Here is a 25,187-nt window from a genome sequence, read left to right as displayed (position 1 = left end):
ATCATCGGTTGTGGGACCCCAGAAATACAACGAGTGTAGTTATTCTCTTTTAGAACTATAGAACCATAGAACACTACAGCCATTCGGCCCTTCTAGTCTGTGCCGAAACATTATTCCGCTAGTCCCATTGACCTGCATCCAGTCCACAACCCTCCAGACCGCTCCCATCCATGTACCTATCCAACTTATTCTTAAAACTTAAGAGCGAGCCCACATTTACCACGTCAAATGGCAGCTCGTTCCACACTCCCACCACTCTCTAAGTGAAGAAGTTCCGCCTAATGTCCCCCCTAAACCTTTCGCCTTTCACCCTAAAGCCATGTCCTCTCGTATTTAACTCTCCTAATCTGTGGAAAGAGCCTATTCACATTTACTCTGTCTATACCCCTCATAATTTTGTAAACTTCTGTCAAATCTTCCCTCATTCTTGTACGCGCCAAGGAATAAAGTCCTAACCTGTTCAATCTTTCCCTGTAACTTAACTCCTGAAGACCTGGCAACATCCTAGTAAATATTCTCTGTACTCTTTCAATCTTACTGATATCCTTCCAATAGATAGGTGACCAGAACTGTACAAAATACTCCAAATTTGGCCTCATCAATGTCTTATACAACCTCCCCATAACATCCCAACTACTATGCTCAATACTTTGATTTATGAATGCCAGGATGCCAATGGCCTTCTTTACAACCTTGTCTACCTGTGACGCCACTTTCAGCGAATTTTGTATCTGAACTCCCAGATCTCTTTGTTGCTCCACACTCCTCGGTGCCCTACCATTTACTGTGTATGTCCTACCTTGATTTGTCCTTCAAAAATGCAACACCTCACACTTGGCTGCATTAAATTCCATCTGCCACTTTCTGGCCTGCCCCTCCAGTTGGTCTAGATCCCTCTGCAAGCTTTGAAAGCCTTCCTCGCTGTCCACAACACCTCCAATCTTAAACAACAGGAATTCTGCAGATGTTGGAAATTCAAGCAACACACATCAAAGTTGCTGTTGAACGCAGCAGGCCAGGCAGACCTCTAGGAAGAGGTACAGTCGACGTTTCAGGCCGAGACCCTTCGTCAGGACTAACTGAAGGAAGAGATAGTAAGAGATTTGAAAGTGGGAGGGGGAGGGGGAGATCCAAAATTATAGGAGAAGACAGGAAGGGGACGATTCCTCCCCTCCTGTCTTCTCCTATCATTTTGGATCTCCTCCTCAAGTGGGATAAGTCACCAGGACCAGATGGGACGTACCCTAGGCTACTGTAGGAAGCGAGGGAGGAGATTGCTGAGCCTCTGGCAATGATCTTTGCATCACCAATGGGAATGGGAGAGGTTCCAGAGGATTGGAGGGTTGCAAATGTTATTCCCTTATTCAAGAAAGGGAGTAGAGATCGTCCAGGAAATTATAGACCAGTGAGTTTTACTTCAGTAGTTGGTAAATTGATGGAGAAGATCCTGAGAGACTGGATTTATGAACATTTGGAGAGGCATAATATAATTAGGAATAGTTAGCATGGCTTTGTCAAAGACAGCTCATGCTTTACGAGCCTGAGTGACTTTTTTGAGGATGTGACTAAGCACATTGATGAAGGTAGAACAGTAGATGTAGTGTATATGGATTTCAGCAAGGCATTTGACAAGGTACCCCATGCAAAGTTTATTGCGAAAGTATGGAGGCATGGGATCCAAGGGGACATTGCTTTGTGGATCCAGAATTGGCTTGCCCACGGAAGGCAAAGAGTGGTTGTAGATGGGTCATATTCTGCATGGAGGCCGGTGACCAGTGGTGTGCCTCAGGAATTTGTCCTGGGACCCCTACTCTTCGTGATTTTTATAAATGACCTGGATGAGGAAGTTGGGGGATATGTTAGTAAAGTTGCTGATGATGCAAAGGTTGGGGGTGTTGTGGATAGTGTGGAGGGCTGTCAGAGGTTACAGCGGGACATTGATAGGATGCAAAACTGGGCTGAGAAGTGGCAGATGGAGTTCAACCCAGATAAGTGTGAGGTGGCTCATTTTGGTAGGCCAAATATGATGGCAGAACATAGCATTAATGGCAAGACTTTTGGCAGTGTGGAGGATCAGAGGGATCTTGGGGTCCGAAAGCTGGTACACAGGTTGACTCTGTGGTTAAGAAGGCATACAGTGCATTGGCCTTCGTCAACTGTGGGATTGAGTTTAAGAACCAAGAAGTAATGTTGCAGCTATATAGGACCCTGGTCAGACCCCACTTGGAGTACTGTGCTCAATTCTGGTTGCTTCACTACAGGAAGGACATGGAAACCATAGAAAGGGTGCAGAGGAGATTTACAAGGACGGTGCCTGGATTGGGGAGCATGCCTTATGAGAATAGGTTGAGTGAACTCGGCCTTCTCTCCTTGGAGCGACGGAGGATGAGAGGTGACCTGATAGAGGTGTTCAAGATAATGAGAGGCATTGACCATGTGGATATTCAGAGGCTTTTCTCCAGGGCTGAAATGGCTAGCACGAGAAGGCATAGTTTTAAGGTGCTTGGAAGTAGGTACAGAGGAGATATCAGGGGTAAGATTTTTATGCAGAGAGTGGTGAGTGCATGGAATGGGCTGCCGGCGGTGGTGGTGGAGGCGGAAACAATAGGGTCTTTTAAGAGACTCCTGGATGGATACATGGAGCTTCGAGAAATAGAGGGCGATGGGTAAGCCTAAGTAGTTCTAAGGTAAGGACATGCTTGGCACAGCTTTGTGGGCTGAAGGGCCTGTATTGTGTTGTTGGTTTTCTATGTTTCTATTGTTGGCAGAATTTCAGATGGTGATGAGAGATTGTACAGGAATGAGATATATCAGCTAATTGAGTGCTGTCGCAGCAACAGCCTTGCACTGAACATCAGTAAGACCAAAAATCTGATAGTGGACTTCATAAAGGGTAAGATGAGGGAATTCATTAGTCCTCATAGAGGAATTAGAGTCGAAAAGTGAGCAGTTTCGAGTTCCTGTGTGTCACTATCTCTGAGGGTCAGCCCTGGGTCCAACATGAAGGTTATGTTTAGAGTTTGAAATCAAGTGTGCAAATGAGGTAGCCGCCCAATAGAGCTACTGAATGTAAAAGTATTATCAGGGACTTAATATCGGTAATGCTGGTTCACTTACCTTCCCAGAAATTTCAAAGGCTTCTCAAGAGAAAACTTGCCAGTGTTTTGGAGTGTCTACAATAGGTAGTCCATGTCTCATAAGCATACAGGAAGTCTACCATACAGTAGGCCATGAACTTTGTACTGGTTTAAGCTACTGGTGTTGAAACACCCTTCTCGTCAAACAGCCAAAACGATGAGCTAGTGCACTGAAGAAGAGAGTGAATTTCATTATCAATATCTGTCTTTGCTGAGAGGTGGATCCTAGGAAATGAGAAATGATTTAACCAAAAATCTACTAGAGGAGCTCTTAGCAGCATCTGTGGGGGAAAGAGAATTGTTGATGTTTTGGGTTGAAATGTTGCAAGACAGTTGAAATATTGACACTTCCTTTCCCCAGCAGATGCTAACTGATCCACTGAAGTTCCTCCAGCAGGTTGGTTGTTGCTCCAGTTTCCCGCACCTGCCGCCTCTTGTATCACCATGGGAGATAATCTTTTTTCCAGAGTTCTGTTGTGAATCCTGTTCTCAAAGGGCAGTTTGGTGTGGTAAGGCCAATTTGATACAGCTGTTAATATGAGGCCCAGCTTCCTGCAGATTTCAGTGAACTAGTCAACAATGGCACAGAACCTGTTTCCAAATGTAGACACAAACAAGTGCATGGTAGTTTGATGATTGAAGTTGTGGTGGGCAAGTTTCTCACATGGAGGCAAACTCAACTGAATAATTTCCCATTGGTTCTGTATATTAACCAAAAGGTTGGTCAAAGCAAAATGCTATGTTGTGAGAAAGAAAGATTGAAAGAAGCGTTCAGACAATAACACATCCTTGCTTGAATGATCACATCAAAGTCAGATTGCACTGAGGCAGGCATGATTATCCAAGGAAGGGTAAAAAAACACTGACAGCAGTGGAGTAACTGGCACTGTGTTATATATATATATATTTACCTTCTCTTTATAAAAATGTGCAAGGATGCATTGCTTTTCACTGATGGGAAATAGTTTAAACAACCACAGGGCATAAATACTACCAGCAACTGATGGAACCTTTATGGTCTTCCTTGCGAAATGGTCTCATTTGCTGTAATCACTGGTCTGTAGCTGAGAATAGACCCACCATGGGAATTCATGGTATCAGGAACACTGCCATTTCAGATTGGTTAACCTTTTTCAGTGGAGGAAAAAAAAACTTCTGGTGTTATGGGGCCTAAGCTAGAATGGGGCGAGGAACCCTGAGGAACAGTACTGCAGAAATATGAATAACAATAATATCCTCGAGGACTGCTTGGGCGGATCATCACCTGCTGTTGCTGAAAGAATACAAAACACATGGTCCATCCAGCTGAATCCAAAGGTGCCAATTGTGAGCTATTCTTTCTATAAAAAGATCCCCAGTAAGCATCTTAAGTGGTCCCACCAGTTAATCCGGATAGGTCGCTTGATGACGTGTTGGTCTCGAGGAAGCATTGTGTCGGCTACCATTTCAGTAAAATTCAGGTAATAGGTGAATGCACACAGATCTCAGTCTGCAGCAACTTTATTTTCATCAGGCAGGAGTTCTGAAAGTTCTGTTGCATATCTGCAACTACCCAAAGAAAACTGAGTGCAAGCTGTGTCATAAATTGAACTGGACTGATTTATCTGTCATTTGTCTTCCCCTTCTGCTTGCTAGTGCCAATTATTTGTTCAACTAGCTGCTAATCTTCCATAAATCTAATGAATTTTAGACTTCATTAAAAGCATCAAATGTGAAAGCTTGCCAAAAAGCCTTCTCAGAATTCAAAATGTTAATGCCCACTGCATGGTCACTGAATATACTGAATATATTCTTGATCAAGTGTTCTATGTTTCTAAGGATAGTGTTCCTGACCTCTAAAGCAGTAATCAAGTACAATGAAGTGGTACACTGCTATATCCCCCTCCCCAACCCCTGATTAGCTCATACATTTTATTTCTTTGCAGTGGTTTGGATTCCACTTGTGGTTTTTTTTATAACCTTCAATTGGATGCCCACCACAGGATCACTTGAGTGAAGAATATACAAACAACATTGTCATCTGGCTGTCCCCTATCTCGCTCCTATCTCCTTGATTACGCCTTAATTCCAGTCATTAGATTCTCAATTGCTGCTAGTTCACTTAATTACAACACACCTGGTTTCCTTCAGAGACTGCAGGATAAGAACTCTGGCGTCACAACCATGGGTCGCCAGTTCATTGGTCGATTCCCGTGTGTTAACCTCATTTCCCGATCACTTAGGACCATTAGTTCTAAGTTCAGCTCCAGTCTCTAGGTATTCTACAAAAACCTCGTTTCCGGGTCAAGACTCCCCTGGTTATCTGTTCCACATTCGCAACTATGCAAGCACCTCTCAACCCTATCTCCGTGTCTGTGTCCTGCCCCCGAGTCACTCCCTGTAACAAACATACTGGAGGAACTTAGCTGGTCAAGCAGTATTTGTTGGGGTGAGGGGAGGGGGAGATGGAGAGCAGAATTGTCAATGTTTCAGGTCAAGACATTGCATCAGGAGTAAAAGTTTCTCCTGAAATGAACCAACCATTTCACTGGGACCAAATGTCAATGATTTGGACTATGGGATTAATGGATTTGTGGCTAAATTTGCCGATGATACAAAGATACATGGAGGAGCGGGTAGTGTTGAGGAAACAGAGAGCCTGCAGAGAGACTTAGGTAGTTTAGGGGAATGGGCAAAGAAGTGGCAATTGAAATACAATGTTGGAAAGTGTATGGTCATGCACTTTGGTGGAAGAAATAACGGGCAGACTATTATTTAGATGGGGAGAGAATTCAAAATGCAGAAATACAAAGGGACCTGGGAGTACTTATGCAGGATACCTCCAGGTTGAGTCGCTGGTGAAGAAGGCGAATGCAATGTTGGCATTCATTTCTAGAGGTACAGAATATAAGAGCAGGAATGTGATGTTGAGGCTCTATAAAGCACTCATGAGAGCACACTTGGAGTATTGTGTGCAGTTTTGGAAAGGATATACTGTCATTGAAGAGGGTTCAGAGAAGCTTCAAAAGAATGATTCGAGGAATGAAAGGGCTACCATATGAGGAATGTCTGGCAGCTCTTGGGCTGTATTCCCTGGAGTTCAGGAGAATGAGGGGGGATCTCATAGAAATATTCTGAATGTTAAAAAGCCTGAACAGATTAGAAATGGCAAAGTTATCTCTCGTGATACGGGAGTCTAGGATAAGAGGCAACAACTTCAGGATTGAAGGACGTCAATTTAGAACAGAGATACAGAGAAATTTCTTTAGTCAGTGGGTGGTAAATCTATAGAATTTGTTGCCATGTGTGGCTGTGGAGGCCAAGTCATTGGGTGCATTTAAGGCAGAGATAGATAGTTTCTTGATTAGTCAGGGCATCAAAAGGTATGGGGAGAAGGCAGGGGAGTGGGAGTGACTGGAAGAATTGGATCAGCCCATGATTGAATGGTGGGGCAGACTCGATGGGCCAAATAGCCTACTTCCGCTCCTATATCTTATGGACTTATAGTCTTATTAGAAGCAGTTCTTTATTGGATCAGAGCACAGAGATGAACTGCTACTCCAGAATATTTACCATACACTTGTGATGCTTAATCTATCAGAATCAAAACAGTTCCCACTCACCCAGATCTAATTAATTACCTTGGAGAGATTAAAACAAAACGTATAAATAAAACACAAAACAAAATAATGAAAAAAATCTGAAATATTTCTCCCTTCTGACCAAATAGATCCTAATTTAACAAAATGACCCACTACTCCAAATTTGGTATTATGTACCAAAGAGCTACCAGTTTTGAAGGGGCCAGTTGCACACTTCCAACTGTATAGTTGATCATTGTTTCCAAACTATTCTTTGCCTTATCTAAACTTTCCTACATGAAGCCGATCACTGTTGGGTGTCTACAGAAGCTCATTACCTTCTTGTTGTGCAGCAGGCCAGGACTTTCTGACAACAGAGATTTTTCCATTCGGCCTATTGAGTCTGCTCTACCATTCCATCGTAGCTGATTTATTATCCATCTCAACACCATTCTTCTGCCTTCTCCCTGTTACTTTTGATGTGCCTTATAAAACCTCAGCATTACACATTTTCTTTAATATCTGGTCACCTCAAAAGGAATGAGAGAGTGGTTGTGGACAGGCTGTTTCCTGTAGTGGGAGAGTCTATTATCAGAGGAGAGTCATCGTGCAGGATTCCCTGAATGTTAGCTTGCAAGATGAGTTGGTGGTAAACAAGGCACTTGCAATCTTAGCTATATTGTAAACCCTCTGTTTTGCTTCCACATTGTCTTCGACTTCCCTTGTCAGCCACGGTTGCCTTACCATCTCTTTGGAATACTTCTTCATCTTTGGGATGTATCTGTCCTGTGCTTTCCGAACTGCTCCCAGAAATTCCAGCCATTGCTGCTCTGTAATCCTCCCTGCTAGAGTCCCCTTTCAAACTACTTTGGCCAGATCCTCTTTTACTCCACTGTAACACTGACTCAGCTGATTTTAGCTTCTTCCTCTCAAACTGCTGTGTGAATTCTAACATGTTATAATCAAATCTGGTTATCACACATCACCCAGTCTAGAGTTGCCTTTTCCCTATGATTATAGTAACATTTCTCTTTTCACATGCCTTTCCTATTTCCCTTTTTACTTTGTACCTCACATTGTAGAAAGCATTCCATCTATCAAAGTACATGACCATACACTTCCCTACATTGTATTCCATCTGCAACTTCTTTGCCCATTCTCCTAAGTCTTTCTAAGTCCTTCTGCAGACTCCATGCTTCCTCATTACCAATGCTTTTTGATTTGATATCAGTGAAATGACTGGTCCACATAAAAAATGGCTAATTCCTTCATTATTTTCTGCTTTGACCACCGTTTTTGCATTTTCAAAGAGGTTGTGATCTGGTTCTCTGAGTTGATCTGGATTACTTAAACCTGCTCCTAGGTGTTACAGTCTTATGGTCTCTGAGCCTATACTTATTGGACTTCAGAAGAATGAGTGGGGATCTCAGTGAAACTTATTGAATATTGAAAGGCATAGATAGAGTGGTTGTGGAGAGAATGTTTCCTATAGTAGAGTTTATTACCAGAGGGTACAAACCTCAAAGTACACGGATGTGCTTTCAGAACAGAGATGAGGAGGTATTTATTTAGCCAGAGGATACTGAATCTCTGGAATGCATGACCACAGACGGCTGTGGAGGCCAAGACATTAGGTGTATTTTAAGTGGAGGTTGATAGATCTTGATTAGTTAATATGTCAAAGGTTACGAGGAGAAGGCAATAGAATGGGGTTGAGAGGGAAATGCAATCAGCCCTGACATAAAAGCAGAGCTAACCCAATAGGCCGAATTACCGAATTCTGCCCCTATGTTTTATGGTCATAACTATGAATTATGCTGAAATAAAAGTAGACTGGGTGAAGGGTAATGTCTAGACATTGCATATATTACACATAAAACAAAACCACAGACTTTGCGATCTGCACAACAAATCCTTGATTATCATTCAGGGTTTACGTCTCACAGAAATGTCATCAATCAGCAGATAAAAACATCGTTACATGAGACATAGTTTCTCGATATAATTATTTAAATGCAAGGAGTGCAGCACCTTATGATAGATATGAATTGAGAAAATTTATCACATCTATAAATGTATAACTATGAAAGGCCTGCCCCAGCTTTATGTGAACTCTCCTGGCAGTAATTTAATCAATTTCTCCATCTTTCTCCCAATGACTCTTTTGTCTCACATGTTCCCATAATAATTCCTTCCTTTTCATTATTATTCGAAGTAACCAGCTCATTTCAACTTAAAGATCAGAATCCTATCAATTATACTTCTAGTACCTTGCTAACTCCAGTCTCCCTTTATCATATTATTGTGATATTGTGAACAAACTTTTCTGATAGTGTTCATTCTAAGATTTTAAAAAAACCTATTGCACAGTAAAACAATACTTTTTTTTCCCTTTTAAAGAATGAAAATGAGACTTTTAGCATTTTTATTGGTCATCCACATTCAGTGGCAACTTTATCAGGCACTCCTGTACAATTGTACAGATAGAGAGATCATACAGTTTAACATGTGGTGAAAGAGATTGCCCAGGAGTGAGGCTGCAGATTTTTGGATCTTTGAGCCCTCTTCCAGGGAAGGTGTGACCTGACCAGCAAGGACAGTTTGAACTGAACTGGAGAGCGATGAAAATCCTTGCGGGAAGATTTGACACTGCTGCACAGAGGAGTGAGGAGGAAGGTGTTTAAACTAGAGCTGCAGGGGGATAGGAACCAGAGCACCATCGCAGATAGTGCAGTGGTTGTGGATAAAGATGTTGTTAAGCCAAGATGCAAAATCAGGAATCTAAATGTTGAGTATGGTGAGACTGATGTTCTGAGCTCTGTATACAGTATGTCAATGCAAGGATGTCTTGTAGGAAATGTGGATAAGCTTAGAGCATGGATCAGCATGTGGAATTATGACATTGTGGCGATTAGTGAGACCTGGTAGCAGGAGGGGCAGGACTGGTAGCTCAATGTTCCAGGGTTCTGTTGTTTTAGGTATGATATAGCGGGAAGGGTTAAAGTGGAATGGGTGGCATTACTAGTCTGGGAAAATATAGTGGCAGGACAGAATGGAGAACTCGTCAACTGAAGCTTTATGAGTGGAACTGAGGAATAGGAAAGGGATGACCACGTTAATGGGAATATATTGGAGACCACCCAAGGGATTTAGAGGAGCAAATTTATAGAAAGATTACAGAATGCTGAAAATACTATAAGATTGTGATGGTAGGTGATTTTAACTTTCCACACATTGACAGAGACTCCCATACTGTAAAAGAGTTAGATGTGAAGGAGTTTGCCAAATATATTTAGGACAGTTTCCTTAATGAGTGCATAGAGGTCCCATCTAAAGAGATTGTGATATCAGATCTCCTGTTAGAGATTGAGACAGGGCAGGTGACAGAAGTTTGTGTAGGGGAATACTTTGCATCTAGTGATCTTAATGCCATTAGTATCAAGTAAATTATGGAGAAGGATAGGTCTGGATTTTGGAGGGATTCTAGATTAGAGAAAGGTTAATTTTGATGGTATCAGAAAGGAGCTGGTACGTATGAATTGGGATAGGCTGTTTTCTCGCAAAGGTGTACTTGTTAAGTGTGCGACCTTCAAACATAGAATTTTGAGAGTATGGGGTTTGTTCTTTCTGTCAGAGAGAAAGGCAAGGATAACTGATTTAAGGAACCATGTCTTTTGAGTGGTATTGAGGCCCTGGTTAAGTAAAAGTAACATAGAAACATAGAAACATAGAAAACCTACAGCACAATACAGGCCCTTCGGCCCACACTGTTGTGCCAAACATGTCCCTACCTTAGAAATTACTGGGCTTACCCATAGCCCTCTATTTTTCTGAGCTCCATGTACCTATCCAAAAATCTCTTAAAAGACCCTATCATATCCGCCTTCCCCAACGTTGCCGGCAGCCCATTCCACGCACTCACCAATCTCTGCGTAAAATAACTTACCCTTGACATCTCCTCTGTACCTACGCCCCAGCACCTTAAACCTGTGCCCTCTTGTGGCAGTTATTTTAACCCTGGGAAAAAGCCTCTGACTATCCACACGATCAACGCCTCTCATCATCTTATACACTTCTATCAGGTCACCTCTCTTCCTCCGTTGCTCCAAGGAGAAAAGGTCGAGTTCACTCAACTTGTTTTCATAAGGCATGCTCCCCAATCCAGGCAACGTCCTTGTAAATCTCCTCTGCACCCTTTCTATGGTTTCCACATTCTTCCTGTAGTGAGGCGACCAGAATTGAGCACAGTACTCCAAGTGGGGTCTGACCAGGGTCCTATATAGCTGCAACATTACCTCTTGGCTCCTAAATTGAATTCCACAATTGATGAAGGTCAATACACCGTATGCCTTCTTAAACAGAAGGAGGTGCATTGTAGGGATAGGTAAAAAGGAGCATATGAGTTATTTGATGAGTATAAGAAATCAGGAGAAAATTTAAGAAGAAAATCAGGAGGGCTAAAAAAAGCATGAGGTTGCTTTAGCAGACAAGGTGAAGGAGAATCCCAAGGGATTCTGCAGAAATATTAATAGCAAAAGGATAGCAAGGGACAAAGTTGGTCCTCTGGCAGATCAGAGTGGTCATCTGTGCGTAGAGCTGAAAGCGATGGGGAAATCTTAAATATATTTTTGCATCTCTGTTCACTTGAGAGATGGAGACATGGTCTCTAGAAGTGAGGTAGAGCAGCAGAGCAGTCATGCACTGTACACATATTATACTCGAAGAGGTGGCGTTCGCTCTTTTGAGGCAAATTATGGTGAATAAATCCCCAAGGCCTCGCAGAATGTTCCCTTAGACCCCTTGGGAGGCTTGTGTAGAAATTCCAGGAAACCTAGGAGAAATACTTAAAATGTCCTTAGCCACAGGTGAGGTGCTGGAGATCGGAGGATAGCTAATGTTGTTCTGTTGACTAAGAAAGGCTCTTTGAATAAGCCAGGAAGTTATAGGCCAGTGAGCCTGACATCAACAGTTGGTAAGTTATTGTAAGGTATTCTAAGGCACTGGATATATAAGTATTTAGATATACAGGGACTGATTAGGGATAGACAACATGGTTTTGTGCATGGTAGGTCATGTCTAAACAATCTTACAGAACTTTTTGATAAAGTTACCAGGAAAGTTCTTGAAGTCAAGGCAGGTGGATGTAGTCTACATAGACTTTAACAAGACCTTTGACAAGGTCCTGGATTGGAGGTTGGTCAAGAAGGTACAGTTGCTTAGCATTCCAGATGAAGTAGTATATTGAATTAGATATTTGTTGTGTGGGAGAAACCAAAGAGTGGTAGTATATAGTTGCCACTCTTACTGGAGGCCTGTAACTGAGTTGCTGCAGGGATCAGCGCTGGGACTGTTGTTGTTTGTTATCTATGTTAGTCACAAAGGTCGCCGTATACCAAGCGGTCTGTGTCACCACCCTCCTTTATAGCTGTGAAGCTTGGGTAACCTACAGCCGTCACATCAAGTCCTTGGAGCGCTTCCACATATGCTGCCTCCAGCTCATCCTGGGAATTACCTGGCGTGAGTGGGTGCCTCACACTGAAATACTTGTAAAGACCAACTGCAGAAGCATTGAGGCCGTGATCACCCAGCGCCAGCTGCAGTGGCTGGGGCACGTGGTAAGGATGTCCCCATGTCGGCTACCCTGCAGAATGTTATACGGCCAGCGACACTATGGTCAACGCTGAGCTGGAGGGCCAAAGAAGCGCTGTAAGGATCAGATGAAGAATGCTTTAAGGAAGTGCAAGATTAGACCCGAGGACCTGGAGGAGGTTGCTGCTGACCATACCACTTGGCGACAGCTGCGTAGGGATGTGGTTCGTATTCTGGAGATGGAAAGAACAACCAGAAGACAGCAGAAGGAGCCAGGAGAAATGCAGCCATGGTTGCCACCACTACCACATATACATGTCCCACCTGCGATAGAGCTTGTGGGTCCAGGATAGGACTGTATAGTCATCAAAGATCTCACCATTAAAGGAGTGGACATCGTCATCTGATTTCAATGGACAACCGAAGAAGTCATATGGATGATAATGTGGTAAACTGGAGCAGCGAATTTGCGGATAACATCAAAATTGGGTGTGTGGTGGACAACGAAGAAGACTGTCAAAGCTTGGAGCAGGATATGGACCTGCTGGCAGAATGGGCTGAAAATTGGCAGATAGAATTTAATGCAGTAAAGTGAGAGGCGCTACAGTTTGGGAGGACAAATCAGGATAGGACTTACACAGTGAGAGGTAGGGCATCTGGGCATACAGTCCATAATTCCCAGAAGATAACAACACAGAGACATCTAGCAATACAGATTCATAATTCTATGAAAGTGGCACATCAGGTAGATAGGGTCGTAAAGAAAGCTTTTTACACATTTACCTTCATAAGTCAAAGTATCAAGTACCAGAGTTGGAATGTTATGTTGAAGTCGTATATGATATTTGTGAGGTCTAATTTGCAGTATGTGTGCAGTTTTGGTCACTTACCTACAGGAAATATGTCAATAAGGTTAAAAGAGTGCAGAGAAAATTTTCAAGGATGGTGCCAGGACTTGAGGACCTGAGTTATAGGGAAAGGTTGAATAGATTAGGACTTCATTCTCTAAAGCACAGAAGAATGAGGGGATTTGATAGAGGTATCCAAAATTATGAGGGGTATAGATAGGGTAAATGCAAGTCGGGTTTTTCCACGGAGGTTGGATGAGACTAAAGCTAGAGCTCATAGGATAAGAATAAAAGGTGAAATGTTTAAGGGAAACATGAGGGAGATTTTCTTCACTCAGAGGGGGTGAGCATGTGGAATGAGCTGCCAGTGAAAGTGGTGAATTTGGGTTTGATGTGAACATTTATGATAAATTTGAATTGATATATAGGTGGAAGTGTATAGTCCAGATGCAGGTTGATGAGACTAGGCAAGTTAGTAGTTCAGCATGGACTAGATTAGCCGAAAGGCCTGTTCCTGTGATGTAGTGTTCTGTGATTCTATGACTCTATGACCTGCTTGTTAATGCAAGTATCTAATCAGTCAATCATGTGGCAGCAACTCAATGCATAAATGCATGTAGACATGGTGAAAAATTCAATTGTTGTTCAGACCAAACATCAGAATGGAGATGAAATATGATCTAAGTGACTTTGACCATGAAATCTTTGTTGAGATGGTTTGTGTTTCTCAGAATCTGCTGGTCACCTGGGATTTTCACACACAACAGTCTTCAGAGTTTTCAGAGAACAGTGCGAAAAACAAAACACATACAGTGACCAGCAATTCTGTGGGTGAAAATGATTTATTTATGAGAGAGATCAGAGGAGAATGACCAGCCTGTTTCAAGTCTGTGATGAAGTGCTTTGAGAGGTTGGTGATGAAACATCTCAACTCCTGTCTGAGAAGCAACTTGGATCCACTCCAATTTACCTATTCTTACAACAGATCAAAATCAGATGCCATTTCATTGGCTCTTCTCTCAACTCTGGAACATTTGGACAGTGAAGTTGCACACATCAGGATGTTCTGCATTGACTACAGTTCAGCATTCAATACAACCATCCTCTCAAATCAATAATAACCAAATCAATAGGCCTCAATACCTCCTTGTACAACTGGATCCTTAATTTCTTTACTTGCAAATCCCAGTTAGTTTAACATAGAACATAGAACATAGAATAGTACAGCACATTACAGGCCCTTCAGCCTACAATGTTGTGCCAACCCTCAAACCCTGCCTCCCATATAACTCCCCACATTAAATTCCTCCACATACCTGTCTAGTAGTCTCTTAAACTTCACTAGTGTATCTACCTCCACCACTGACTCAGGCAGTGCATTCCATGCACCAACCACTCTCTGAGTAAAAAACCTTCCTCTAATATCCCCCCTGAACTTCCCATCCCTTACCTTAAAGCCATGTCCTCTTGTATTGAGCAGTGGTGCCCTGGGGAAGAGGCACTGGCTATCCACTCTATCTATTCCTCTTATTATCTTGTACACCTCTTTCATGTCTCCTCTCATCCTCCTCTCCGAAGAGTAGATTGTCCAAAATCTCCATCAGCACAGGTACACATCTAAGTCTGTGTGGTTAGCCTCCTGCTCTACTCACTTACACCTTACACTTTTGACTGTGTGACTAAGCACTGCTCCAATGCCATATTGGAACTGGAGCTGTAGCTCGATGACCTTCGTCTGGTCAGGGAGAGTGAGGAGGTGATAGAGAGGAGTGGAAGGCAGGTGGTCACGCCGGGGCCACGGGAGGCAGACAAGTGGGTCGCGGTTAGGAGGGGGAAGGGGAAAAGTCAGGTGATGGGGAGTACCCCGGTGGCGGTGCCCCTTAACAACAGGTACTCCTGTTTGAGTACTGTTGGGGGGGACAGCTTACCCGGAGGAAGCGACAGTGGCCGTGCCTCCAGCACAGATTCTGGCCCTGTAGCTCAGAAGGGTAGGGCAAGGAAGAGGAGGGCAGTTGTGATAGGGGACTCGATAGTAAGGGGGTCAGATAGGCGATTCTGTGGACGCAGTTCAGAGACCCGGATGGTAGTTTGCCTCCCTGGTGCCAGGGTCCGGGATATTTCTGATCGTGTCCAAGATATCCTGAAGTGGGAGGGTGAGGAGCCAGAGGTCGTGGTACATATAGGTACCAATGACATAGGTAGGAAAAGGAATGAGGTCCTGAAAGGAGAGTATAGGGAGCTAGGAAGGGAGTTGAGAAAAAGGACCGCAAAGGTAGTAATCTCGGGATTACTGCTTGTGCCACGCGACAGTGAGAGTAGGAATGCGATGAGGTGAAGGATAAATGCGTGGCTGAGGGATTGGAGCAGGGGGCAGGGATTCAAGTTTTTGGATCATTGGGACCTCTTTTGGCGCAGGTGTGACCTGTACAAAAAGGACGGGTTACACTTGAATCCTAGGAGGACCAATATCCTGGCAGGGAGATTAGCAGGGGCTACTGAGGTGACTTTAAACTAGAATGGTTGGGGGGTGGGAATCAAATTAAAGAGGCTAGGCGTGAGGAGGTTAGTTCACGACAGAGGGATGGGAACCAGTGCAGGGAGACAGAGGGGTGTAAAGTGAGGGTAGAAGCAAAAAGTACAAAGGAGAAAAGTAAAAGTGGCAGGCTGACAAATCCAGGGCAAGCATTAAAAAGGGCCACTTTGCAACATAATTGTATAAGGGCTAAGTGAGTTGTAAAAGAGCGCCTGAAGGCTTTGTGTGTCAATGCAAGGAGCATTCGTAATAAGGTGGATGAATTGAAAGTGCAGATTGTTATTAATGATTATGATATAGTTGGGATCACAGAGACATGGCTCCAGGGTGACCAGGGATGGGAGCTCAACGTTCAGGGATATTCAATATTCAGGAGGGATAGACGTGAAGGAAGGGGAGGTGGGGTGGCGTTGCTGGTTAAAGAAGAGATTAACGCAATAGAAAGGAAAGACATAAGCCGGGAAGATGTGGAATCGATATGGGTAGAGCTGCGTAACACTAAGGGGCAGCAGACGCTGGTGGGAGTTGTGTACAGGCCACCTAACAGTAGTAGTGAGGTCGGAGATGGTATTAAACAGGAAATTAGAAATGTGTGCAATAAAGGAACAGCAGTTATAATGGGTGACTTCAATCTACATGTAGACTGGGTGAACCAAATTGGTAAAGGTGCTGAGGAAGAGGATTTCTTGGAATGTATGCGGGATTGTTTTTTGAACCAACATGTCGAGGAACCAACCAGAGAGCAGGTTATTCTGGACTGGGTTTTGAGCAATGAGGAAGGGTTAATTAGCAATCTTGTCATGAGAGGCCCCTTGGGTAAGAGTGACCACAATATGGTGGAATTCTTCATTAAGACGGAGAGTGACATAGTTAATTCAGAAACAAAGGTTCTGAACTTAAAGAGGGGTAACTTTGAAGGTAGGAGATGAATTAGCTAAGATAGACTGGCAAATGACACTTAAAGGATTGACGCTGGATATGCAATGGCAAGCATTTAAAGGTTGCATGGATGAACTACAACAATTGTTCATCCCAGTTTGGCAAAAGAATAAATCAAGGAAGGTAGTGCACCCGTGGCTGACAAGAGAAATTAGGGATAGTATCAATTCCAAAGAAGAAGCATACAAATTAGCCAGAGAAAGTGGCTCACCTGAGGACTGGGAGAAATTCACAGTTCAGCAGAGGAGGACAAAGGGCTTAATTAGGAAGGGGAAAAAAGATTATGAGAGAAAACTGGCAGGGAACATAAAAACGGACTGTAAAAGCTTTTATAGATATGTAAAAAGGAAAAGACTGGTAAAGACAAATGTAGGTCCCCTGCAGACAGAAACAGGTGAATTGATTATGGGGAGCAAGGACATGGCAGACCAATTGAATAATTACTTTGGTTCTGTCTTCACTAAGGAGGACATAAATAATCTTCCAGAAATAGTAAGGGACAGAGGGTCCAGTGAGATGGAGGAACTGAGCGAAATACAAGTTAGTAGGGAAGTGGTGTTAGGTAAATTGAAGGGATTGAAGGCAGATAAATCCCCAGGGCCAGATGGTCTGCATCCTAGAGTGCTTAAGGAAGTAGCCCAAGAAATAGTGGATGCATTAGTGATAATTTTTCAAAACTCGTTAGATTCTGGACTAGTTCCTGAGGATTGGAGGGTGGCTAATGTAACCCCACTTTTTAAAAAAGGAGGGAGAGAGAAACCGGGGAATTATAGACCGGTTAGCCTAACGTCGGTGGTGGGGAAACTGCTGGAGTCAGTTATCAAGGATGTGATAACAGCACATTTGGAAAGCGGTGAAATGATCGGACAAAGTCAGCATGGATTTGTGAAAGGAAAATCATGTCTGACGAATCTCATAGAATTTTTTGAGGGTGTAACTAGCAGAGTGGATAGGGGAGAACCAGTGGATGTGGTATATTTGGATTTCCAAAAGGCTTTTGACAAGGTCCCACACAGGAGATTAGTGTGCAAACTTAAAGCACACGGTATTGGGGGTAAGGTATTGGTGTGGGTGGAGAATTGGTTAGCAGACAAGAAGCAAAGAGTGGGAATAAACGGGACCTTTTCAGAATGGCAGGCGGTGACTAGTGGGGTACCGCAAGGCTCAGTGCTGGGACCCCAGTTGTTTGCAATATATATTAATGACTTGGATGAGGGAATTAAATGCAGCATCTCCAAGTTTGCGGATGACACGAAGCTGGGTGGCAGTGTTAGCAGTGAGGAGGATGCTAAGAGGATGCAGGGTGACTTGGATAGGTTGGGTGAGTGGGCAAATTCATGGCAGATGCAATTTAATGTGGATAAATGTGAAGTTATCCACTTTGGTGGCAAAAATAGGAAAACAGATTATTATCTGAATGGTGGCCGATTAGGAAAAGGGGAGGTGCAACGAGACCTGGGTGTCATTATACACCAGTCATTGAAAGTGGGCATGCAGGTACAGCAGGCGGTGAAAAAGGCGAATGGTATGCTGGCATTTATAGCGAGAGGATTCGAGTACAGGAGCAGGGAGGTACTACTGCAGTTGTACAAGGCCTTGGTGAGACCACACCTGGAGTATTGTGTGCGGTTTTGGTTCACTAATCTGAGGAAAGACATCTTTGCCATAGAGGGAGTACAAAGAAGGTTCACCAGATTGATTCCTGGGATGGCAGGACTTTCATATGAAGAAAGACTGGATGAACTGGGCTTGTACTCGTTGGAATTTAGAAGATTGAGGGGGGATCTGATTGAAACGTATAAGATCCTAAAGGGATTGGACAGGCTAGATGCAGGAAGATTGTTCCCAATGTTGGGGAAGTCCAGAATGAGGGGCCACAGTTTGAGGATAGAGGGGAAGCCTTTTAGGACCGAGATTAGGAAAAACTTCTTCACACAGAGAGTGGTGAATCTGTGGAATTCTCTGCCACAGGAAACAGTTGAGGCCAGTTCATTGGCTATATTTAAGAGGGAGTTAGATATGGCCCTTGTGGCTACAGGGATCAGGGGGTATGGAGGGAAGGCTGGGGCGGGGTTCTGAGTTGGATGATCAGCCATGATCATAATAAATGGCGGTGCAGGCTCGAAGGGCCGAATGGCCTACTCCTGCACCTATTTTCTATGTTTCTATGTTTCTATATTTAAGTTTGCTGAATCAGGGAAAGGGATGTAATAGCATAAAGGAGGGAGATTGAAAACCTGGTTCAATGGCACCACAATAACAACCTCTCAATCAATGTCAGCAAGACCGAGGAGCTGATTATTGACTACAAGAAGAGGAAACCAAAGGTCCATGAGCCAGTGCTCATTGGAGGATCAGAGGTGGAGAGAGTCAGCAACTTTCAACTCCTCAGTGTTATCATTTCAGAGGACCTGTCCTGGGCCCAGCATGTAAGTGCCATTACAAAGAAAATATGGTGGCACCTCTACTTTCTTTGAAGTTACATCGTATCATCTAAAACTTTGACAAACGTATAGATGTGCAGTGGAGAATATATTGAATGGTTGCATCATGGCCTGGTATGCAAAACAACAATGCCCTTGAAGAGAAAGGCCAACAAAATTAGAGGATATAACCCAGCTTATCATGGGTAAAGCCCTCCCCACCATTAAGCACATCTACATGGGGCAATGTTACTGGAAAGCAACAGCCATCATCAAGGACTCTCACCATCCAGCCCATGTCTTCTTCTCGATGCTGCCATCAGGAAGGAGCTACTGGAACCTCCAGACCCACAACACCAGGAACAGGTTATTACCCCTCAACCATCAGGCTCTTGAACCAGAGGGGATAACTTCACTTACCCCATCACTGAAATGTTCCAAGAATTATAGACTCACTTTCAAGGATGCTTCAAGTCAATTTCTCAATATTTATTGCTTATTTATTTAATATCATTGTTATTTTTATTCTTTTGTATTCAGACAGTTTGTTGTCCTTTCCACATTAGTTGTCTGTCCATCTTGCTGGGTGCAATTAAATTGTGTTTTTTTTGTATTTATAGTGAATGCCCATAAGAAAATGTACCTCAGATTTGTATATGGTAACAGATACTGTCTGTACATTGATAATAAAATTACTTTGAGCTTTCAAACGGGAAGGCGATGGTAACTCAGATAAACACATATCACAATAGTCGTGTGCAAAAGTGTATCGCTGAACCCATAACACGTCAATACTTGAAGTGGATGGGCTACAGCAGAAGACCACAAACGTACATTCAATGGCTACTTTATTAGGTACAACAGATACCTAATAAAGTGGCCACTGAGTCTATTTATTTGTATAGTTTAATCTGGACTGATTCTGTCAAAACCAGAAAGGAAGAAATGGCCTCGATACCTTGCCATAGCAGACTGGAGTAATGTGTTCCGACAGCAGTGCATTAAAATCTGTACGTATGATTAGGAAGTTCAGACTTAAATTTGAAGTGGAAAGAATTTGTCTGTTTATAATAGTCTAAAGCTAAAATATTGACAGTTTCAATTGGGAAATGCTTCAACTAGAAACAAAGTTGAAATGGAATAGTCTGACACTTGAAATCGACAGGTGAATAACTCCGATGAAAGAGGTTGAGAAATTCATTAAAATTATGCATTATGAACCAAAGATGATGCAGCCATTGTTTGCTGCATTAGATGATATATCCAAAACTGGATAATCAGTATTGACAGTGTATGGGCCTGCTGTGACCCCAGACCCGACCTTGAAGGATTCTGTGCAAAGTGTAGCTTTAGGAATGCTCTCACATGTACTGGCTGTACATTGAAATTCACAGGCATCATGCACCCAGTGTCTTTCCGTTTATTGATTTCCCAGCATATCCAAATTGTGTGGGAGTTGATAGAGTGTCAGAAAATTCTTATGGCTAATAAAAATGCTGATGGTCACCCTGTCAATAATATCAAAATTCAGATTTCTCAAACCAGTGCTACGAGCTATTGCCAGCCTGATTTGTACAATTCTCAAATTGGAAGAGGCAGAGACTCAGAGTTCAGTGCCTATAACCTCAAACAGAAACTATTATGACAACATAAGCGTCAGAAACAATTTACTGGATGTGGTTGTGTTTGACTTTGGGAAAAGGTACATGTACTTTGAAAGTCTCCAGATAGAACGGCCTTGAAATGATTAAAACAGAATGAAGATTTGCAGACCCAAGAAAACGCAGATGCTGGAATCTGGAGTGCGGGAAAAAAACAAAATGTTGGAGGAACTCAACGCGGTCAGGCAACATTTGTGGTTATAAATGGTCAGTCCAGATGAAGGATTTCAGTCCGACAAGTTGACTGTCCATTTCCCTCCACAGATGCTGACTGAACTATTGAGATCTTCCAGAATTCATATTCTCTTTCTAAAGGTTTGAAACATAGTTATAAAAATCAATAAATATGAAAAAAATCCAAATTCCATCCTGAATCCTTCCAATCAGCAGGATTACAGTGGATTTTTAGCAGAAATAGAATGGATTCAGATATACCAGGTCACAATTAATCTAATTGGCTTTGTAAATGGTAAAACAGGGCAATTGCCATCACAACATCAGAAGATCTTACCATGCTGAGCTGCAGAGGGGATAAGTGCAAAAGGAAAGCAGGTGCTTCAAGGAAGATGAGTTATGTCAGTTGTTATACAGACACGGCTAGGAGTTCCTTGTGCATCTGAAATGAAGTAAATATATTTTACATATATTTAATTCTGTATTAGCTTTCTGAAATAGAAGTTTTCACATAGATTCCAGGTGCCCTGCCTTTGGCTGATGTTGGGTCTCACTCCTAGAATTCTGGGGGCCTTTGCAACATGTTGATGGAAGTTACATTGTGATCAAACTGCAGGTTCAAAAATATGAATGTTAGCAATCGTTCTTCTTGCTCCCCTGCTGTTCCTAGTGGAGAGGTCCGCAGTACCCTGAGCTGTGTCAGATGCTTCCCCCGTCCAAGTGAGCAGTCACGGGCCAGGGGTTCCCACAAGTTGGGGAGAATACTACAGTTTTGCAGGGAAGCTTTCAAGATTTGTGAAGCATTTTTGCTTCCAGATCGAAATTTCTTTCCTTGACTGAGTTTGGAGTAGAGTGCGCCTTTTGTGATGTGCTTTGTTTATGTATAAAATTTAAATATCCTGCAGCCTCTATAAGTAATACCTTTGAACTAAGATTGAAATATTGGTCTTTATCTGGGAAGATGAAATAGAAATGTATTTTTATATTCATTTAATTACAGCTTTCTCTTACATTTATGAAAAATAATTTACATTGTAAGTCCTTTTATCTCAACCATTTCTTTCAGTTTTGCGGTTTGACTAATGATTTATTCTGCCTGTGTCACATTTCCTTTCCTCTGCCTTTGTCTCTGTGTGTCTCTCTGGGGCATGCATGCAAAAGGAAGCTTTTGATTACAACGTGACAAAAGGTGATTCTCGTACAAAAAACACAAAATGGAATTTAATTATGTAGCATCTCAGTGAAACATTCAAAACATTATTCATCGTGCTTCCTCATTAATTGCATGATTACCTCATCTCTGAAGTAATTGTGCTGATTTGTTTGTAAGATGTGGACCATACCTCTTAAATTTGATGCACGAGTCAGTTGATAAATTTAATGAATGATGACAGTGGTGAAAGCTGTGAGATCCATCCACAATCACTCTGTTGCTTTTGCCATGCAAATTTTATTTGTGACATTACAATTCCTTTTCCCTTAATGGAGATGTGATCATCCAGATAAAAAGACAATTTTGAAGGGATCTGTGTTACAGGCAGCGTGCTACAAATAGATCAGGTTAAAAATACACAGGTTTCTTCTGTTAGCAGCATTTCATATAAACATTTCACTTACTATGGTACATAACTAGAATTATGTTCATGCTAGAATAAAAAAAAGTTTATTACAATTGTGTCATAATTGATAATTTTCACTATTACAAGTCTTGCTGTATCATTTTGATTGCAGAAAGATTGCCACTATCACCCATTCTGAACAGTGGTATGTAGATCCACTAAGACTAGTGCAAGTGCAGAAGATGAAAATGTAGCCCACAGTCCCAGGGTTATATGACTCACACCACTTCTACTGCCAGCTTTCTCAAGATGAGCTTATGAAATGGTTGTTGCCATGGAAACTGTCATTATTCAACACGCAGTTTTATAGCAGTATTCATGGTGAATGGATTGTTATCCTGTATGAATAGCAAGAGGATACAGACATGGAAACCTAAACATTTTAAATAAGACTGCAGGGGTTGTGAATCATAACACTGTGGAATGAAAATTCATGATACACACCAGCATTACTTCGTTTATTATCTGTCAATTTCCAGACTTCTCCTGCTTTATATGCCAGGCATGGTCCCTGCCTAAGTCCAAGATGGCTTGGAAATAGTCAATGCCATGTTTTCCTGCAGCTGCAGTCTAATAAATAACTAGATAAGTAGCCTCAACCTCCCACTAACATGTACACGGACAGTTGCAAGCCATCGGCTCATTTGCCATTATTGTCCCCTAACCATTGTGGCATCACTTCCCCTGGCATCATGACAAATAGCTGCACTTGAAAGCATTCAGCACAGAGCAGCTGCCCTCTTCAAGACAACATCTCTTACAGTCTAATAAAGTAGATAGTGGAAACGATAAATATTTTAAATAGCACAACATTAACATTTCAACTTAATGCTGAATTCAGAATGAGTTGCATTTATAGCAAGGAAATATTGAAAGGAAGTTTTATTCAATGGCCTCAACATTTTAATTAGACGGGGATGAGAAGTTATACAGTGACATGCAAAATTTTGGGCATCTCTGGTCAAAATTTCTGTTACTGTGAATAGGTAAGCGAGTAAAAGATGATCTGATTTCCAAAATGCATAAAGTTAAAGATGACATATTTCTTTAATATTTTAAGCAAGATTATTTTTTTACTTCCACCTTTTACAGTTTCAAAATAACAAAAAAGGAAAAGGGCCTGAAGCAAAAGTTTGGGCGCCCTGCATGGTCAGTACCGAGTAACACCCCCTTTGGCAAGTATCACAGCTTGTAAACGCTTTCTGTAGCCAGCTAAGAGTCTTTCAATTCTGGTTTGGGGGATTTTCACCCATTCTTCCTTGCAGAAAGCTTCTAGTTCTGTGAGATTCTTGGACTGTCTTGCATGCACTGCTCTTTTGAGGTCTATCCACAGATTTTCGACGATGTTTAGGTCAGGGGATTGTGAGGGCCATGGCAAAACCTTCAGCTTGCGCCTCTTGAGGTAGTCCATTGTGGATTTTGAGGTGAGTTTAAGATCATTATCCTGTGGTAGAAGCCACCCTCTTTTCACCTTCAGCTTTTTTACAGATGGTGTGATGTTTGCTTCTAGAATTTGCTGGTATTTAATTGAATTCATTCTTCCCTCTACCAGTGAAATATTCCCTGTGCCACTGGCTGCAACATAATCCCAAAGCATGATTGATCCATCCCCGTGCTTAACAGTTGGAGAGGTGCTCTTTTCATGAAATTCTGCACCCTTTTTTTTCCCAAACAAACCTTTGCTCATTGAGGCCAAAAAGTTCTATTTTAACTTCATCAGTCCACTGGACTTATTTCCAAAATGCATCAGGCTTGTTTAGATGTTCCTTTGCAAACTTCTGATGCTGAATTTTGTGCTGAGGACGCAGGAAAGGTTTTCTTCTGATGACTCTTCCATGAAGGTCATATTTGTGCAGGTGTCGCTGCACAGTAGAACAGTACACCACCACTCCAGAGTCTGCTAAATCTTCCTGAAGGTCTTTTGCAGTCAAACGGGGGTTTTGATTTGCCTTTCTACCAATCCTACGAGCAGTTCTCTCAGAAAGTTTTCTTGGTCTTCCAGACCTCAACTTGACCTCCACCATTCCTGTTAACTGCCATTTCTTAATTACATTACGAACTGAGGAAACGGCTACCTGAAAATGCTTTGCTATCTTCTTATAGCCTTCTCCTGCTTTGTGGGCATCATTTATTTTAATTTTCAAAGTGCTAGGCAGCTGCTTAGAGGAGCCCATGGCTGCTGATTGTTGGGACAAGGTTTGAGGAGTCAGGGTATTTACAAAGCTTTGAAATTTGCATCACCTGGCCTTTCCTAACGATGACTGTGAACAAGCTGTAGCCCTAATAAGCTAATTAAGGCCTGAGACCTTGGTAAAAGTTATCTGAGAGCTCAAATCTCTTGGGGTGCCCAAACTTTTGCATGCTGCTCCTTTCCTTTTTTTCACTCCAAAATTGTACAAAACAAAAATAATACACTAACCTTGCTTAAAATTTTCAAAAGACTGTTTCATCTTTAACTTTATGATTTTGGAGACCAGTTTATTTTCTACTCACTTAACTATTCACAGTAACAGTAATTTGACCAGGGGTGCCCAAACTTTTGCATGCTACTGTACATACAAAATTTTATAGAATGGGAAATTTGGGAGATTGTCAAAATTATGGGAGATCTGACCAATGTGTTCCAAATGTTCAGAGATGTTCTCACAGCCACCTTGAATGTACCTCAATTCACTGATAAATCAGGATGTGCTTCTTCTTCCTG

The sequence above is a fragment of the Mobula hypostoma genome, chromosome 3 (genome assembly GCF_963921235.1).
Source record: "Mobula hypostoma chromosome 3, sMobHyp1.1, whole genome shotgun sequence".
Taxonomy (NCBI): Eukaryota; Metazoa; Chordata; class Chondrichthyes; order Myliobatiformes; family Myliobatidae; genus Mobula; species Mobula hypostoma.
This window is presented reverse-complemented; position numbering follows the sequence as displayed.